Source organism: Dipteris shenzhenensis, chromosome 8 (genome assembly GCF_047967505.1).
Source record: "Dipteris shenzhenensis isolate YYH24624 ecotype China chromosome 8, Dip_SZ_1.0, whole genome shotgun sequence".
Lineage (NCBI taxonomy): Eukaryota > Viridiplantae > Streptophyta > Polypodiopsida > Gleicheniales > Dipteridaceae > Dipteris > Dipteris shenzhenensis.
In genome coordinates, this window is record NC_141603.1 from 32,377,307 (window position 1) to 32,383,028 (window position 5,722).

Here is a 5,722-nt window from a genome sequence, read left to right on the forward strand (position 1 = left end):
TTCACAAGCACTCAGAAAAGTGTCCTGTTTTTGCTGTGCGACTGTTGTCCTACAAGTCGGTGAAAAGTTACCGTAGAAATTGCATCGTATGCCTATGCGCAGAGATATTGGGAGTAACAAAATCATTCTTATTGCCTGTTGATACAAAATCGTCACTAGGAAGTGACTGTGTGGTCAAATATCACTTTCGTCAGTTTTGTACATTTGGCCTTGTGAGGCAGAAGTTGTGTTTTTTACAGTGACAGAATATTTTTGCAATGTTCTGTAATGGCGTCTAATGCTCTTTCACAAATTGTCACTTAAAAGCTTGACAAGAACAACTTCCAAGCATGGAAGTTTAGAATGACGAGTTTCCTTAAGGGAAAAGGCTATTGGGAGTTCATTACTAGAGCTGAACAAGAACCAGTTATTCCTAATGTTCCTAATCAACAGGAGTTGCAGGCATTCAAAGGCTGGCATGAGAGTCAGAAAAGTTATGTACTACAGTAGTCTATCAGTATTTCAGATTCTATGATTGTGCATATTCAGGATGCAACCACGCTGAAGGAGACGTGGGATACTTTGAGAAAAATGTATAGAACAAATACTCAAGCTAGGAAAATGCAGCTCAAGTAGGAGTTACATAATGTGTAGAGAGAAAATATGAGCATCAATGAGTACCACATGAAGGCAAAGAAGATTGCAGATGCACTTGCTTTCATTGGATCACCAATGGAAGATGATAATTTAGTTTCTATAACCTTGAATGGTCTAAGAAAGGATTATGCACAGTTCCGAACATCCATTGCCGTCCGTGAAAATTTTTCTGATTTTGAAGAATTGATTGCTCTTCTAATTTCTAAAGAGTAGAGAAATGGTGATGCATCTTCTTGAGGAGGAACTTCAAAAAAAACTGTGTATTACTCAAATGCTGAAAAAGATAGAGACAGAGGTAGAGCAAGCCCATCTGGAGGCCGTGGCAGAAATCAGAATATGCAGTAAATTCAAGAAAACTAGTCCTGTGGAGGAGGACGTGGTAACCTTAGAGGCAAGGGGAGCCAAAGAGGTCGTGGTAGATGGCAGAGAGACCAAAATGCAAACAGCAATGTTAAATGCTACTACTGTGGTAAAATGGGTCGTATGGCTAAAGAGTGCTATAAAAAACAGAATGACATCATAATTGAAAAATTATAGCAAGGCAATTATGCATTCTCTAGTAGACAGGGTGATCACAGAAATAAGCATTTGTTTATGATACAGCACATAACCAATTCTGTGACAAGTGTAGAAGAAAGCAATGATGTGTGGTATGTTGACTCAGGTGTGTCAAACCACATGACAGGTTATGCAAAATGGATGCAGGATGCAAGAAAAATGAAAAGACCAAGATTTGTGAAGACTGGTGATGATACTGCACATCCTATTGTGCAGATTGGTAAAGTTCTTTTGTCTATGCAAAATGATGTATTTCATGTCCCGAATATCACTAAGAACCCGGTTTCTATTGGTTAAATGATTGAGCAGAACTTGCAGGCCAGATTTAATCCTCATGGATGCTTTGTTGAGGATATGAAAAATAAAGGTCACTTGATAGCAAAAGAAAAGAAGAAGGGCATGATGTTTACGTTAGATGCGGAAATGCCAGAATTAAGTACAGCAATGTTTGCACATGGGATCGATGTAGTTACAAATATTGATATCTAACGTAAATGCATTGGTCATGTTAATGTATAGCGACTTAAATTAATACAGACTCAAAATATTGTTGCAGGATTGCCTAAGTTTAAGATTGCATAAATGCATAAGGTATGTGAAGCTTGTCAATTTGAAAAACAAGCAAGGAAACCATTTCCTAGACATATGCAAGAGAGTAAGAGGCCATTGAAATTAATCCACTCTTATATGTAGACTACTAAAGTTGCATCTATTGGAGGCTGTCATTATTTTGTCACTTTTATTGGTGTATTTTATGAAAAAGAAAGAGGCCTGCAAATAAAATGCCTAAGGTCATATGGAGCAAGAGAGTACCTCTCAAATGAGTTTGCAAAGTTCCTGCAGGAGCATGGCATAAAGCAACAATATTCATGCAGTCATATCCCACAGCAAAATAGACTTGCAGAAAGGAAAAACATGCATATTGGAGAGGTATCTTGTGCCATGCTCAACGAAAAAGACCTGCCAGATTATTATTAGACTGAAGCAGTTACTACAACAGTCTACATAATAAACATTTCTCATTTGAAAGTTTTTGGTTGCATTGCCTATGTTCATGTGCCAGATGAGTTGAGATCCAAGTTGGATCCAAAAGCTGAGAAGTGCATCTTTATTGGTTATTCTCTGCAACAGAAAGGGTATAGATGTTATAACCCTTCTACTCGTAAGTTAACAATGAGCAGAGTTTTTGATGAGATGAGCATCTAACATAAACCAGTAAATGTGATTGATGATGTAGATGTACAAAATGGTAATGCTGCACAGAATTCACAGCAGTAATCATAAAATATTAGTAGACTTGTAGTGTCCTCTGACAGTGATTCACATACTTCGCCATGGACAGGCAGATTGAGATCAAGAGAATCTCCTCAAAGCAATGCAGATAGTCGTATGCAAGTATCACGAAAAGGAAAAGAGAAAGTAAATCAGCCCATGGTTGATGTGAATGTAGAGCACTTTTATGTGGATGGTGAATCCAATGGCTCAGAACAGAGCCTTGATGATGAGTTGGATATTCCTTCTGTTGTTACACTTGGAGTAAGGAAGACAAGGAATGTTTTGAGAGCACCTGATAATGAGTCTATTTTGTGTAGGTCTACCAGAGTTAAGTATCCTGTGAATAGGCTGAAATATGATGGATTTACAACCATTCACTATGCCTATATGGTCAAAGTGATACAAGAACCAGAACCCACTTCTTTTGAGCAAGCCATGGGAAAAGAAAATTGAGAAAGCCATGGATGAAGAAATGGATGCCTTGGAAGCAAATGCTACATGGAAATTGGTGCCTTTCCCTAAAGACAAGAATACAATTGGCTGCAAGTGGGTTTTTAAGGTGAAGCACAATGCATATGATTCTGTGAGCAGATACAAGGCAAGATTAATTATCAAGGGGTATGCACAGACGTATGGCATTGATTATGAAGAAACATTCAGTCCGGTTGCAAGGATGACAACCGTAAGAGCAGTCATTGCTATGGCTGCATCAAAGGGATGGCAACCGTAAGAACAGTCATTACTATGGCTGCATCAAAGAGATGGTCTTTACATCATATGGATGTAAAGAATGCTGTCTTGTATGGTGATTTGCAAGAAATGGTCTATATGGAGTAACCATCAGGTTATGTACATGCTATTCATCCTGAGTTTGTTTGCAGATTGAAGAAAGCCTTGTATGGCTTAAAGCAAGCTCCGGAGCATAGTTTGATAAGATAGGACAATATCTTGTCACTATTAGCTTTCAAATTTTTAAGGCAAATTTCTCACTTTATGTGAGAAAAACATAGAAAGGTATTATGCTGCTTATCATTTATGTTGATGATTTGATCATCACAAGTAATAGTAATCAAGATATCATTCATGTGAAAATGCTACTGAAGCAAAAGTTTGAGATGAAGGATTTGGAAGAGCTGCGTTACTTCTTGGACATTGAGGTGATTAGATCTACAGTTGGGATATGGCTCTTGCAGAGGCAGTATGGATTGGATATGCTGTCCAAATATGAGATGACAGACTGTAAGTCTATTTCAATTCCTTTAGAGCAGAATGTGAAGTTGAGCACAGATACAAGTGAGCTTCTGAAAAACCCTACTATGTACAGACACATAGTAAGAAGTTTGATTTATATGACTATTACCAGGCCAGATTTGAGCTATGTTGTTGGGTTGGTAAGTCAGTTTATGCAAGCTCCAAGAAAATCACATTTGGATGCAGCTAGACACAAACTAACGTATGTAAAGTCCACATTGTAGTATGGACTATTTTATGAGACTGGGATTCAAATACAATTGCATGGATACACTGATGCTGATTGGGCTGATAGTATTTCTGATAAACGATCTACCAGTGGATATGTGTTCTCTTTTGGGAGTACTGCAATCACTTAGCAACAAGAAACAACCTATAGTTGCCTTGTCGAGCACAAAGGCTGAGTACAAGGGTACAGCAATGACTCCATGTGAGACAACTTGGTTACATAAGCTACTCTATGATATGCATGAGTCTACAAATGGGCCAAGTGTCATTTATTGTGATAATATGAGCAATACACACTTGACAAATAGCCCAGTCTATCATGCTAGAACAAAGCACATTGAGGTGCATTATCACTATGTGCGGGAGAAGGTTCTAGTAGGTTTTATTGATCTAGTTTATGTCAGCACAAAGGATCATGTGGCTGATATACACGAAGGCATTGGACGCAGAGAAGCTACACAAGTTCAGCTGCTTGGTGTGCAAAATTTGAGATTAAGCTCGAGGCAGAGTGTTAAGATATCAAGCTCCACTCGTGATATGCCAAGGTGATCGTTGTGCATTTATATTACCGACTTGTTAGCTACAGATGCGATTGGTACACCGCCCATAAATAATAACTGAATGACAGCTATCTTTATGTACTCTAGTTAGTGGCTCAGTTAGTATACCACCTAGGTTAGCTGAGGTTGGTTTGAGACCCACATATAGGGTTCATCTATTTCTTTTGTATTAAGAGAGAGTTCTTTCGACTTTCACAACTAAGAAGAGGAAAACTGTTTTTAGCTTCCATCTCTGTGTGTATTCCCCCATTGTGTATGTGTATAAGCTGCAAGTGAGACTCCTTACTTCTCTCCCGCTCTCTTCACAGAACATGGCACGGATCTTTACCCTAGCCTCCCTCCCATACGAAATGCGCTCAAACTTGAGGGGCAGGCCTTGTCAATGTGTCACCACAAAACTTGCACACTGATCTCCTTGTGCCAGATGTGCCATATCTATTAATAAAAATTGTATCTTGCCACACATCCTGCCTTGTGCTTGCAACGGCACGTCTCAAGGCCATGCGATAGAGAGAAGAGACTCGAGAGGTTGGAACTTAGAGAGGATAGAGCTAAGATGATAGAGGAGAGGTTTGAGAGAAGAGAGGTTGTAGAGGCAAGTAGAGGTTGGAGAGGATAGAGGATAGAGGAGAGGGGAGAGCCTAGAGGTAAAGTGTAGCAGTAGAGGGTAAAGGCTAGGATAGCAAGGAGCTTAGTAAGGGACGGTAGAGCAGGGAGCTAGGAGGCAAGCGTGGAACTGCAACAGCAAAACCTGTGAAGATTCAGCACAGAAAACTGAGAAGAAATGTCATGTCGCGTAGCCAAGTGTTTCGTCCTAGCATCACCGAAACGTGAAACGTTTCGATGCATTTTGGTGCCTGAAATGCATTTTTTGGTCACATTGAAGTCAACATGGCCTACTTGGTGGCTTTGGTGGAGATGATATCCTCAAAACTCCTTGAATCTCCAAGCATAAGGTCCTTCTGCCTACCGATCTGGCCGTAAAACTAAAACATCGTGGGAAAGGCGTGAGGCTCCCCCTTCTGCTGATCTTCAATCTCCTCGATGACCATTGATGTTATCTTCGTGTGAGTCAAAGACGTGGATGAACCATTGGACATGGCTCCTTCTGCCAAGAGCTTCTTGAAGTGAGGCTTGTTGTGGCCCTGCACATAACAATAGAAACACTGGTTCCCTTTGGTATGATTGCTCGAGTTGTTGAATCCAAGAAACTG